Source organism: Aythya ferina (assembly GCF_964211825.1).
Source record: "Aythya ferina genome assembly, contig: HAP1_SCAFFOLD_74, whole genome shotgun sequence".
Lineage (NCBI taxonomy): Eukaryota > Metazoa > Chordata > Aves > Anseriformes > Anatidae > Aythya > Aythya ferina.
The window spans coordinates 608,170-624,486 of NW_028181437.1; positions in this window are offsets into that span (position 1 = coordinate 608,170).

A 16,317-nucleotide genomic window follows, 5' to 3' on the forward strand; every position below is an offset into this window, starting at 1 on the left:
CCAAACACTATGAATTTCCCCGCAAAACCACCCTAAACTCACCTGATCTTCTTCAAAACCCACAATCCACTCCCATTTACCTTAAGGACCAACGAGAATCCAACTAAAACCCAAAGGAGACCACAAAAAGGGTCAAAAACACCCCAAACAAGAACGGAATCACCCCCAAAACTGGAAGAAAATCCCCCCAAAAACATAGATCCACCCCAAAACGACACTAAACCTACTTGATGTTCTCCAAAACCCACAATTTACACTTTTCCAACATGATGACCAACAAGAACCCAGCAAAACCCAACGGAGACCCCAAAACACGTCAAAAACACACCAAAAAAGAACGGGATCACCCCAGAAAAACAGAAAAAAAAAAACAAATACCATGAATCCACCCCAAAAGTCCCCCTAAACCTACCTGATGTTCTCCAAAACCCACAATTTACCCTTTTCCACCATGATGCCAACGGAAAACCCAACGAAACCCAACGGAGAACCCAAAACACATCAAAAACACCACAAACAAGAACGGAATCACCCCCAAAACTGGAACAAAATCCCCAAAAAGCACGGATCAAATCCCAAAACCACCCTAAACCTACCTGATGTCCTCCAAAACCCACTATTCAGCCTTTTCCACCAAAATGAACAAGGAAAACACAACGAAACAAAACAGAGACCACAAAACACGTCAAAAACACCCCAAACAAGAACGGAATCACCCCCAAAACTGGAAGAAAATCCCCCAAAAACATAGATCCACCCCAAAAAGACACTAAACCTACCTGATGTTCTCCAAAACCCGCAATTTACACTTTTCCAACATGATGACCAACAAGAACCCAGCAAAACCCAACGGAGACCCCAAAACACGTCAAAAACACCCCAAAAATGAATTCGATCACCCCCCGAAAAAAAACAGAAGAAAACCCCAAATACCATGAATCCACCCCAAAAGTCCCCCTAAACCTACCTGATGTTCTCCAAAACCCACAATTTACACTTTTCCACCATGATGACCACGGAAAACCCAACGAAACCCAACGGAGAACCCAAAACACGTCCAAAACACCCCAAAAAAGAATTGGATCATCCCAAAACTGGAACAAAATCCCCCAAAACCATAGATCCACCAAAAAACACCCTAAATCTACCTGATGTTCTCCAAAAACCACAATTTACACTTTTCCACCATGATGACCACGAAAAACCCAATGAAACCCAACGGAGACCCCAAAACACGTCAAAAACATGCCAAAAAACAACTGGATCACTAGAAAAAACAGAAGAAAACCCTAAAAACCATGAATCTGCCCCAAAAGTCCTCATAAACCTACCTCATGTTCTCCAAAACCCACAATTTACACTTTTCCACCATGATGACCACGGAAAACCCAACGAAACCCAACGGAGAACCCAAAACACGTCCAAAACACCACAAACAAGTACAGGATCACCCCCAAAAACGAAAGAAAACCCCAAAAAGCACGGATCCAATCCCAAAACCACTCTAAACGTACCTGATGTTCTCCAAATCCAAATGTCCACTCCCAACCACCATAAAACCCATTAGGAACTCAACGAAACCCAACGGAAACCCCAAAACACGTCAAAAACACGCCGAAAACAACTGGATCACTAGAAAAAATAGAAGAAAACCCTAAAAACCATGAATCTGCCCCAGAAGTCGTCATAAACCTACCCGATGTTCTCCAAAACCCACAATTTACACTTTTCCACCATGATGACCACGGAAAACCCAACGAAACCCAACGGAGAACCCAAAACACGTCCAAAACACCCCAAACAAGAACAGGATCACCCCCAAAAACGAAAGAAAACCCCAAAAAGCACGGATCCAATCCCAAAACCACTCTAAACGTACCTGATGTTCTCCAAATCCAAATGTCCACTCCCAACCACCATAAAACCCATTAGGAACTCAACGAAACCCAACGGAAACCCCAAAAACACCTCAAAAACACCCCAAAAAAGAACTGGATCAGAAGAAAAAACACCAAACACTATGAATTTCCCCGCAAAACCACCCTAAACTCACCTGATCTTCTTCAAAACCCACAATCCACTCCCATTTACCTTAAGGACCAACGAGAATCCAACTAAAACCCAAAGGAGACCACAAAAAGGGTCAAAAACACCCCAAACAAGAACGGAATCACCCCCAAAACTGGAAGAAAATCCCCCCAAAAACATAGATCCACCCCAAAACGACACTAAACCTACTTGATGTTCTCCAAAACCCACAATTTACACTTTTCCAACATGATGACCAACAAGAACCCAGCAAAACCCAACGGAGACCCCAAAACACGTCAAAAACACACCAAAAAAGAACGGGATCACCCCAGAAAAACAGAAAAAAAAAAACAAATACCATGAATCCACCCCAAAAGTCCCCCTAAACCTACCTGATGTTCTCCAAAACCCACAATTTACCCTTTTCCACCATGATGCCAACGGAAAACCCAACGAAACCCAACGGAGAACCCAAAACACATCAAAAACACCACAAACAAGAACGGAATCACCCCCAAAACTGGAACAAAATCCCCAAAAAGCACGGATCAAATCCCAAAACCACCCTAAACCTACCTGATGTCCTCCAAAACCCACTATTCAGCCTTTTCCACCAAAATGAACAAGGAAAACACAACGAAACAAAACAGAGACCACAAAACACGTCAAAAACACCCCAAACAAGAACGGAATCACCCCCAAAACTGGAAGAAAATCCCCCAAAAACATAGATCCACCCCAAAAAGACACTAAACCTACCTGATGTTCTCCAAAACCCGCAATTTACACTTTTCCAACATGATGACCAACAAGAACCCAGCAAAACCCAACGGAGACCCCAAAACACGTCAAAAACACCCCAAAAATGAATTCGATCACCCCCCGAAAAAAAACAGAAGAAAACCCCAAATACCATGAATCCACCCCAAAAGTCCCCCTAAACCTACCTGATGTTCTCCAAAACCCACAATTTACACTTTTCCAACATGATGACCACGGAAAACCCAACGAAACCCAACGGAGAACCCAAAACACGTCAAAAACACCCCAAAAAAGAATTGGATCATCCCAAAACTGGAACAAAATCCCCCAAAACCATAGATCCACCAAAAAACACCCTAAATCTACCTGATGTTCTCCAAAAACCACAATTTACACTTTTCCACCATGATGACCACGAAAAACCCAATGAAACCCAACGGAGACCCCAAAACACGTCAAAAACATGCCAAAAAACAACTGGATCACTAGAAAAAACAGAAGAAAACCCTAAAAACCATGAATCTGCCCCAAAAGTCCTCATAAACCTACCTCATGTTCTCCAAAACCCACAATTTACACTTTTCCAACATGATGACCACGGAAAACCCAACGAAACCCAACGGAGAACCCAAAACACGTCCAAAACACCCCAAACAAGTACAGGATCACCCCCAAAAACGAAAGAAAACCCCAAAAAGCACGGATCCAATCCCAAAACCACTCTAAACGTACCTGATGTTCTCCAAATCCAAATGTCCACTCCCAACCACCATAAAACCCATTAGGAACTCAACGAAACCCAACGGAAACCCCAAAACACGTCAAAAACACGCCGAAAACAACTGGATCACTAGAAAAAATAGAAGAAAACCCTAAAAACCATGAATCTGCCCCAGAAGTCGTCATAAACCTACCCGATGTTCTCCAAAACCCACAATTTACACTTTTCCACCATGATGACCACGGAAAACCCAACGAAACCCAACGGAGAACCCAAAACACGTCCAAAACACCCCAAACAAGAACAGGATCACCCCCAAAAACGAAAGAAAACCCCAAAAAGCACGGATCCAATCCCAAAACCACTCTAAACGTACCTGATGTTCTCCAAATCCAAATGTCCACTCCCAACCACCATAAAACCCATTAGGAACTCAACGAAACCCAACGGAAACCCCAAAAACACCTCAAAAACACCCCAAAAAAGAACTGGATCAGAAGAAAAAACACCAAACACTATGAATTTCCCCGCAAAACCACCCTAAACTCACCTGATCTTCTTCAAAACCCACAATCCACTCCCATTTACCTTAAGGACCAACGAGAATCCAACTAAAACCCAAAGGAGACCACAAAAAGGGTCAAAAACACCCCAAACAAGAACGGAATCACCCCCAAAACTGGAAGAAAATCCCCCCAAAAACATAGATCCACCCCAAAACGACACTAAACCTACTTGATGTTCTCCAAAACCCACAATTTACACTTTTCCAACATGATGACCAACAAGAACCCAGCAAAACCCAACGGAGACCCCAAAACACGTCAAAAACACACCAAAAAAGAACGGGATCACCCCAGAAAAACAGAAAAAAAAAACAAATACCATGAATCCACCCCAAAAGTCCCCCTAAACCTACCTGATGTTCTCCAAAACCCACAATTTACCCTTTTCCACCATGATGCCAACGGAAAACCCAATGAAACCCAACGGAGACCCCAAAACACGTCAAAAACATGCCAAAAAACAACTGGATCACTAGAAAAAACAGAAGAAAACCCTAAAAACCATGAATCTGCCCCAAAAGTCCTCATAAACCTACCTCATGTTCTCCAAAACCCACAATTTACACTTTTCCACCATGATGACCACGGAAAACCCAACGAAACCCAACGGAGAACCCAAAACACGTCCAAAACACCACAAACAAGTACAGGATCACCCCCAAAAACGAAAGAAAACCCCAAAAAGCACGGATCCAATCCCAAAACCACTCTAAACGTACCTGATGTTCTCCAAATCCAAATGTCCACTCCCAACCACCATAAAACCCATTAGGAACTCAACGAAACCCAACGGAAACCCCAAAACACGTCAAAAACACGCCGAAAACAACTGGATCACTAGAAAAAATAGAAGAAAACCCTAAAAACCATGAATCTGCCCCAGAAGTCGTCATAAACCTACCCGATGTTCTCCAAAACCCACAATTTACACTTTTCCACCATGATGACCACGGAAAACCCAACGAAACCCAACGGAGAACCCAAAACACGTCCAAAACACCCCAAACAAGAACAGGATCACCCCCAAAAACGAAAGAAAACCCCAAAAAGCACGGATCCAATCCCAAAACCACTCTAAACGTACCTGATGTTCTCCAAATCCAAATGTCCACTCCCAACCACCATAAAACCCATTAGGAACTCAACGAAACCCAACGGAAACCCCAAAAACACCTCAAAAACACCCCAAAAAAGAACTGGATCAGAAGAAAAAACACCAAACACTATGAATTTCCCCGCAAAACCACCCTAAACTCACCTGATCTTCTTCAAAACCCACAATCCACTCCCATTTACCTTAAGGACCAACGAGAATCCAACTAAAACCCAACGGAGACCACAAAAAGGGTCAAAAACACCCCAAACAAGAACGGAATCACCCCCAAAACTGGAAGACAATCCCCCCAAAAATATAGATCCACCCCAAAACGACACTAAACCTACTTGATGTTCTCCAAAACCCACAATTTACACTTTTCCAACATGATGACCAACAAGAACCCAGCAAAACCCAACGGAGACCCCAAAACACGTCAAAAACACACCAAAAAAGAACGGGATCACCCCAGAAAAACAGAAAAAAAAAACAAATACCATGAATCCACCCCAAAAGTCCCCCTAAACCTACCTGATGTTCTCCAAAACCCACAATTTACCCTTTTCCACCATGATGCCAACGGAAAACCCAACGAAACCCAACGGAGAACCCAAAACACATCAAAAACACCACAAACAAGAACGGAATCACCCCCAAAACTGGAACAAAATCCCCAAAAAGCACGGATCAAATCCCAAAACCACTCTAAACCTACCTGATGTTCTCCAAAACCCACTATTCAGCCTTTTCCACCAAAATGAACAAGGAAAACACAACGAAACAAAACAGAGACCACAAAACACGTCAAAAACACCTCAAACAAGAACGGAATCACCCCCAAAACTGGAAGAAAATCCCCCAAAAACATAGATCCACCCCAAAAAGACACAAAACCTACCTGATGTTCTCCAAAACCCGCAATTTACACTTTTCCAACATGATGACCAACAAGAAACCAGCAAAACCCAACGGAGACCCCAAAACACGTCAAAAACACCCCAAAAATGAATTCGATCACCCCCCGAAAAAAAACAGAAGAAAACCCCAAATACCATGAATCCACCCCAAAAGTCCCCCTAAACCTACCTGATGTTCTCCAAAACCCACAATTTACACTTTTCCACCATGATGACCACGGAAAACCCAACGAAACCCAACGGAGAACCCAAAACACGTCCAAAACACCCCAAAAAAGAATTGGATCATCCCAAAACTGGAACAAAATCCCCCAAAACCATAGATCCACCAAAAAACACCCTAAATCTACCTGATGTTCTCCAAAAACCACAATTTACACTTTTCCACCATGATGACCACGAAAAACCCAATGAAACCCAACGGAGACCCCAAAACACGTCAAAAACATGCCAAAAAACAACTGGATCACTAGAAAAAACAGAAGAAAACCCTAAAAACCATGAATCTGCCCCAAAAGTCCTCATAAACCTACCTCATGTTCTCCAAAACCCACAATTTACACTTTTCCACCATGATGACCACGGAAAACCCAACGAAACCCAACGGAGAACCCAAAACACGTCCAAAACACCCCAAACAAGTACAGGATCACCCCCAAAAACGAAAGAAAACCCCAAAAAGCACGGATCCAATCCCAAAACCACTCTAAACGTACCTGATGTTCTCCAAATCCAAATGTCCACTCCCAACCACCATAAAACCCATTAGGAACTCAACGAAACCCAACGGAAACCCCAAAACACGTCAAAAACACGCCGAAAACAACTGGATCACTAGAAAAAATAGAAGAAAACCCTAAAAACCATGAATCTGCCCCAGAAGTCGTCATAAACCTACCCGATGTTCTCCAAAACCCACAATTTACACTTTTCCACCATGATGACCACGGAAAACCCAACGAAACCCAACGGAGAACCCAAAACACGTCCAAAACACCCCAAACAAGAACAGGATCACCCCCAAAAACGAAAGAAAACCCCAAAAAGCACGGATCCAATCCCAAAACCACTCTAAACGTACCTGATGTTCTCCAAATCCAAATGTCCACTCCCAACCACCATAAAACCCATTAGGAACTCAACGAAACCCAACGGAAACCCCAAAAACACCTCAAAAACACCCCAAAAAAGAACTGGATCAGAAGAAAAAACACCAAACACTATGAATTTCCCCGCAAAACCACCCTAAACTCACCTGATCTTCTTCAAAACCCACAATCCACTCCCATTTACCTTAAGGACCAACGAGAATCCAACTAAAACCCAAAGGAGACCACAAAAAGGGTCAAAAACACCCCAAACAAGAACGGAATCACCCCCAAAACTGGAAGAAAATCCCCCCAAAAACATAGATCCACCCCAAAACGACACTAAACCTACTTGATGTTCTCCAAAACCCACAATTTACACTTTTCCAACATGATGACCAACAAGAACCCAGCAAAACCCAACGGAGACCCCAAAACACGTCAAAAACACACCAAAAAAGAACGGGATCACCCCAGAAAAACAGAAAAAAAAAAACAAATACCATGAATCTGCCCCAAAAGTCCCCCTAAACCTACCTGATGTTCTCCAAAACCCACAATTTACCCTTTTCCACCATGATGCCAACGGAAAACCCAACGAAACCCAACGGAGAACCCAAAACACATCAAAAACACCACAAACAAGAACGGAATCACCCCCAAAACTGGAACAAAATCCCCAAAAAGCACGGATCAAATCCCAAAACCACCCTAAACCTACCTGATATCCTCCAAAACCCACTATTCAGCCTTTTCCACCAAAATGAACAAGGAAAACACAACGAAACAAAACAGAGACCACAAAACACGTCAAAAACACCCCAAACAAGAACGGAATCACCCCCAAAACTGGAAGAAAATCCCCCAAAAACATAGATCCACCCCAAAAAGACACTAAACCTACCTGATGTTCTCCAAAACCCGCAATTTACACTTTTCCAACATGATGACCAACAAGAACCCAGCAAAACCCAACGGAGACCCCAAAACACGTCAAAAACACCCCAAAAATGAATTCGATCACCCCCCGAAAAAAAACAGAAGAAAACCCCAAATACCATGAATCCACCCCAAAAGTCCCCCTAAACCTACCTGATGTTCTCCAAAACCCACAATTTACACTTTTCCACCATGATGACCACGGAAAACCCAACGAAACCCAACGGAGAACCCAAAACACGTCCAAAACACCCCAAAAAAGAATTGGATCATCCCAAAACTGGAACAAAATCCCCCAAAACCATAGATCCACCAAAAAACACCCTAAATCTACCTGATGTTCTCCAAAAACCACAATTTACACTTTTCCACCATGATGACCACGAAAAACCCAATGAAACCCAACGGAGACCCCAAAACACGTCAAAAACATGCCAAAAAACAACTGGATCACTAGAAAAAACAGAAGAAAACCCTAAAAACCATGAATCTGCCCCAAAAGTCCTCATAAACCTACCTGATGTTCTCCAAAACCCACAATTTACACTTTTCCACCATGATGACCACGGAAAACCCAACGAAACCCAACGGAGAACCCAAAACACGTCCAAAACACCCCAAACAAGTACAGGATCACCCCCAAAAACGAAAGAAAACCCCAAAAAGCACGGATCCAATCCCAAAACCACTCTAAACGTACCTGATGTTCTCCAAATCCAAATGTCCACTCCCAACCACCATAAAACCCATTAGGAACTCAACGAAACCCAAAGGAAACCCCAAAACACGTCAAAAACACGCCGAAAACAACTGGATCACTAGAAAAAATAGAAGAAAACCCTAAAAACCATGAATCTGCCCCAGAAGTCGTCATAAACCTACCCGATGTTCTCCAAAACCCACAATTTACACTTTTCCACCATGATGACCACGGAAAACCCAACGAAACCCAACGGAGAACCCAAAACACGTCCAAAACACCCCAAACAAGAACAGGATCACCCCCAAAAACGAAAGAAAACCCCAAAAAGCACGGATCCAATCCCAAAACCACTCTAAACGTACCTGATGTTCTCCAAATCCAAATGTCCACTCCCAACCACCATAAAACCCATTAGGAACTCAACGAAACCCAACGGAAACCCCAAAAACACCTCAAAAACACCCCAAAAAAGAACTGGATCAGAAGAAAAAACACCAAACACTATGAATTTCCCCGCAAAACCACCCTAAACTCACCTGATCTTCTTCAAAACCCACAATCCACTCCCATTTACCTTAAGGACCAACGAGAATCCAACTAAAACCCAAAGGAGACCACAAAAAGGGTCAAAAACACCCCAAACAAGAACGGAATCACCCCCAAAACTGGAAGAAAATCCCCCCAAAAACATAGATCCACCCCAAAACGACACTAAACCTACTTGATGTTCTCCAAAACCCACAATTTACACTTTTCCAACATGATGACCAACAAGAACCCAACAAAACCCAACGGAGACCCCAAAACACGTCAAAAACACACCAAAAAAGAACGGGATCACCCAAGAAAAACAGAAAAAAAAAAACAAATACCATGAATCTGCCCCAAAAGTCCCCCTAAACCTACCTGATGTTCTCCAAAACCCACAATTTACCCTTTTCCACCATGATGCCAACGGAAAACCCAACGAAACCCAACGGAGAACCCAAAACACATCAAAAACACCACAAACAAGAACGGAATCACCCCCAAAACTGGAACAAAATCCCCAAAAAGCACGGATCAAATCCCAAAACCACTCTAAACCTACCTGATGTTCTCCAAAACCCACTATTCAGCCTTTTCCACCAAAATGAACAAGGAAAACACAACGAAACAAAACAGAGACCACAAAACACGTCAAAAACACCCCAAACAAGAACGGAATCACCCCCAAAACTGGAAGAAAATCCCCCAAAAACATAGATCCACCCCAAAAAGACACAAAACCTACCTGATGTTCTCCAAAACCCGCAATTTACACTTTTCCAACATGATGACCAACAAGAACCCAGCAAAACCCAACGGAGACCCCAAAACACGTCAAAAACACCCCAAAAATGAATTCGATCACCCGCCCAAAAAAAACAGAAGAAAACCCCAAATACCATGAATCCACCCCAAAAGTCCCCCTAAACCTACCTGATGTTCTCCAAAACCCACAATTTACACTTTTCCACCATGATGACCACGGAAAACCCAACGAAACCCAACGGAGAACCCAAAACACGTCCAAAACACCCCAAAAAAGAATTGGATCATCCCAAAACTGGAACAAAATCCCCCAAAACCATAGATCCACCAAAAAACACCCTAAATCTTCCTGATGTTCTCCAAAAACCACAATTTACACTTTTCCACCATGATGACCACGAAAAACCCAATGAAACCCAACGGAGACCCCAAAACACATCAAAAACATGCCAAAAAACAACTGGATCACTAGAAAAAACAGAAGAAAACCCTAAAAACCATGAATCTGCCCCAAAAGTCCTCATAAACCTACCTCATGTTCTCCAAAACCCACAATTTACACTTTTCCACCATGATGACCACGGAAAACCCAACGAAACCCAACGGAGAACCCAAAACACGTCCAAAACACCCCAAACAAGTACAGGATCACCCCCAAAAACGAAAGAAAACCCCAAAAAGCACGGATCCAATCCCAAAACCACTCTAAACGTACCTGATGTTCTCCAAATCCAAATGTCCACTCCCAACCACCATAAAACCCATTAGGAACTCAACGAAACCCAACGGAAACCCCAAAACACGTCAAAAACACGCCGAAAACAACTGGATCACTAGAAAAAATAGAAGAAAACCCTAAAAACCATGAATCTGCCCCAGAAGTCGTCATAAACCTACCCGATGTTCTCCAAAACCCACAATTTACACTTTTCCACCATGATGACCACGGAAAACCCAACGAAACCCAACGGAGAACCCAAAACACGTCCAAAACACCCCAAACAAGAACAGGATCACCCCCAAAAACGAAAGAAAACCCCAAAAAGCACGGATCCAATCCCAAAACCACTCTAAACGTACCTGATGTTCTCCAAATCCAAATGTCCACTCCCAACCACCATAAAACCCATTAGGAACTCAACGAAACCCAACGGAAACCCCAAAAACACCTCAAAAACACCCCAAAAAAGAACTGGATCAGAAGAAAAAACACCAAACACTATGAATTTCCCCGCAAAACCACCCTAAACTCACCTGATCTTCTTCAAAACCCACAATCCACTCCCATTTACCTTAAGGACCAACGAGAATCCAACTAAAACCCAAAGGAGACCACAAAAAGGGTCAAAAACACCCCAAACAAGAACGGAATCACCCCCAAAACTGGAAGAAAATCCCCCCAAAAACATAGATCCACCCCAAAACGACACTAAACCTACTTGATGTTCTCCAAAACCCACAATTTACACTTTTCCAACATGATGACCAACAAGAACCCAGCAAAACCCAACGGAGACCCCAAAACACGTCAAAAACACACCAAAAAAGAACGGGATCACCCCAGAAAAACAGAAAAAAAAAACAAATACCATGAATCCACCCCAAAAGTCCCCCTAAACCTACCTGATGTTCTCCAAAACCCACAATTTACCCTTTTCCACCATGATGCCAACGGAAAACCCAACGAAACCCAACGGAGAACCCAAAACACATCAAAAACACCACAAACAAGAACGGAATCACCCCCAAAACTGGAACAAAATCCCCAAAAAGCACGGATCAAATCCCAAAACCACCCTAAACCTACCTGATGTTCTCCAAAACCCACTATTCAGCCTTTTCCACCAAAATGAACAAGGAAAACACAACGAAACAAAACAGAGACCACAAAACACGTCAAAAACACCCCAAACAAGAACGGAATCACCCCCAAAACTGGAAGAAAATCCCCCAAAAACATAGATCCACCCCAAAAAGACACAAAACCTACCTGATGTTCTCCAAAACCCGCAATTTACACTTTTCCAACATGATGACCAACAAGAAACCAGCAAAACCCAACGGAGACCCCAAAACACGTCAAAAACACCCCAAAAATGAATTCGATCACCCGCCCAAAAAAAACAGAAGAAAACCCCAAATACCATGAATCCACCCCAAAAGTCCCCCTAAACCTACCTGATGTTCTCCAAAACCCACAATTTACACTTTTCCACCATGATGACCACGGAAAACCCAACGAAACCCAACGGAGAACCCAAAACACGTCCAAAACACCCCAAAAAAGAATTGGATCATCCCAAAACTGGAACAAAATCCCCCAAAACCATAGATCCACCAAAAAACACCCTAAATCTACCTGATGTTCTCCAAAAACCACAATTTACACTTTTCCACCATGATGACCACGAAAAACCCAATGAAACCCAACGGAGACCCCAAAACACATCAAAAACATGCCAAAAAAACAACTGGATCACTAGAAAAAACAGAAGAAAACCCTAAAAACCATGAATCTGCCCCAGAAGTCGTCATAAACCTACCTCATGTTCTCCAAAACCCACAATTTACACTTTTCCACCATGATGACCACGGAAAACCCAACGAAACCCAACGGAGAACCCAAAACACGTCCAAAACACCCCAAACAAGTACAGGATCACCCCCAAAAACGAAAGAAAACCCCAAAAAGCACGGATCCAATCCCAAAACCACTCTAAACGTACCTGATGTTCTCCAAATCCAAATGTCCACTCCCAACCACCATAAAACCCATTAGGAACTCAACGAAACCCAACGGAAACCCCAAAACACGTCAAAAAAACGCCGAAAACAACTGGATCACTAGAAAAAATAGAAGAAAACCCTAAAAACCATGAATCTGCCCCAGAAGTCGTCATAAACCTACCCGATGTTCTCCAAAACCCACAATTTACACTTTTCCACCATGATGACCACGGAAAACCCAACGAAACCCAACGGAGAACCCAAAACACGTCCAAAACACCCCAAACAAGAACAGGATCACCCCCAAAAACGAAAGAAAACCCCAAAAAGCACGGATCCAATCCCAAAACCACTCTAAACGTACCTGATGTTCTCCAAATCCAAATGTCCACTCCCAACCACCATAAAACCCATTAGGAACTCAACGAAACCCAACGGAAACCCCAAAAACACCTCAAAAACACCCCAAAAAAGAACTGGATCAGAAGAAAAAACACCAAACACTATGAATTTCCCCGCAAAACCACCCTAAACTCACCTGATCTTCTTCAAAACCCACAATCCACTCCCATTTCCCTTAAGGACCAACGAGAATCCAACTAAAACCCAACGGAGACCCCAAAACAAGTCAAAAACACCCCAAACAAGAACGGAATCACCCCCAAAACTGGAAGAAAATCCCCCCAAAAATATAGATCCACCCCAAAACGACACTAAACCTACCTGATGTTCTCCAAAACCCGCAATTTACACTTTTCCAACATGATGACCAACAAGAACCCAGCAAAACCCAACGGAGACCCCAAAACACGTCAAAAACACCCCAAAAATGAATTCGATCACCCCCCCCAAAAAAACAGAAGAAAACCCCAAATACCATGAATCCACCCCAAAAGTCCCCCTAAACCTACCTGATGTTCTCCAAAACCCACAATTTACACTTTTCCACCATGATGACCACGAAAAACCCAATGAAACCCAACGGAGACCCCAAAACACGTCAAAAACATGCCAAAAAACAACTGGATCACTAGAAAAAACAGAAGAAAACCCTAAAAACCATGAATCTGCCCCAAAAGTCCTCATAAACCTACCTGATGTTCTCCAAAACCCACAATTTACACTTTTCCACCATGATGACCACGGAAAACCCAACGAAACCCAACGGAGAACCCAAAACACGTCCAAAACACCCCAAACAAGAACAGGATCACCCCCAAAAACGAAAGAAAACCCCAAAAAGCACGGATCCAATCCCAAAACCACTCTAAACGTACCTGATGTTCTCCAAATCCAAATGTCCACTCCCAACCACCATAAAACCCATTAGGAACTCAACGAAACCCAACGGAAACCCCAAAAACACCTCAAAAACACCCCAAAAAAGAACTGGATCAGAAGAAAAAACACCAAACACTATGAATTTCCCCGCAAAACCACCCTAAACTCACCTGATCTTCTTCAAAACCCACAATCCACTCCCATTTACCTTAAGGACCAACGAGAATCCAACTAAAACCCAACGGAGACCCCAAAACAAGTCAAAAACACCCCAAACAAGAACGGAATCACCCCCAAAACTGGAAGAAAATCCCCCCAAAAACATAGATCCACCCCAAAACGACAATAAACCTACTTGATGTTCTCCAAAACCCACAATTTACACTTTTCCACCATGATGCCAACGGAAAACCCAACGAAACCCAACGGAGAACCCAAAACACATCAAAAACACCACAAACAAGAACGGAATCACCCCCAAAACTGGAACAAAATCCCCAAAAAGCACAAATCAAATCCCAAAACCACCCTAAACCTACCTGATGTCCTCCAAAACCCACTATTCAGCCTTTTCCACCAAAATGAACAAGGAAAACACAACGAAACAAAACAGAGACCACAAAACACGTCAAAAACACCCCAAACAAGAACGGAATCACCCCCAAAACTGGAAGAAAATCCCCCAAAAACATAGATCCACCCCAAAAAGACACTAAACCTACCTGATGTTCTCCAAAACCCGCAATTTACACTTTTCCAACATGATGACCAACAAGAACCCAGCAAAACCCAACGGAGACCCCAAAACACGTCAAAAACACCCCAAAAATGAATTCGATCACCCCCCGAAAAAAAACAGAAGAAAACCCCAAATACCATGAATCCACCCCAAAAGTCCCCCTAAACCTACCTGATGTTCTCCAAAACCCACAATTTACACTTTTCCACCATGATGACCACGAAAAACCCAATGAAACCCAATGGAGACTCCAAAACACGTCAAAAACATGCCAAAAAACAACTGGATCACTAGAAAAAACAGAAGAAAACCCTAAAAACCATGAATCTGCCCCAAAAGTCCTCATAAACCTACCTGATGTTCTCCAAAACCCACTATTCAGCCTTTTCCACCAAAATGAACAAGGATAACACAACGAAACAAAAAAGAGACCACAAAACACGTCAAAAACACCCCAAACAAGAACGGAATCACCCCCAAAACTGGAAGAAAATCCCCCAAAAACATAGATCCACCCCAAAAAACACCCTAAATCTACCTGATGTTCTCCAAAAACCACAATATACACTTTTCCACCATGATGACCACGAGAAACACAATGAAACCCAACGGAGACCCCAAAACACGTCAAAAACACGCCAAAAAACAACTGGATCAGTAGAAAAAAAGAGAAGAAAACCCTAAAAACCATGAATCTGCCCCACAAGTCCTCATAAACCTACCTGATGTTCTCCAAAACCCACATTTTACACTTTTCCAACATGATGACCAACAAGAACCCAGCAAAACCCAACGGAGACCCCAAAACACGTCAAAAACACACCAAAAATGAATTCGATCACCCCCCCAAAAAAAACAGAAGAAAACCCCAAATACCAGGAATCCACCCCAAAAGTCCCCCTAAACCTACCTGATGTTCTCCAAAACCCACAATTTACACTTTTCCACCATGATGACCACGGAAAACCCAACGAAACCCAACGGAGAACCCAAAACACGTCCAAAACACCCCAAAAGAGAATTGGATCACCCCAAAACTGGAACAAAATCCACCAAAAACATAGATCCACCAAAAAACACCCTAAATCTACCTGATGTTCTCCAAAACCCACAATTTACACTTTTCCACCATGATGACCACGAAAAACCCAATGAAACCCAACGGAGACCCCAAAACACGTCAAAAACATGCCAAAAAACAACTGGATCACTAGAAAAAACAGAAGAAAACCCTAAAAACCATGAATCTGCCCCAAAAGTCCTCATAAACCTACCTCATGTTCTCCAAAACCCACAATTTACACTTTTCCACCATGATGACCACGGAAAACCCAACGAAACCCAACGGAGAACCCAAAACACGTCCAAAACACCCCAAACAAGAACAGGATCACCCCCAAAAACGAAAGAAAACCCCAAAAAGCACGGATCCAATCCCAAAACCACTCTAAACG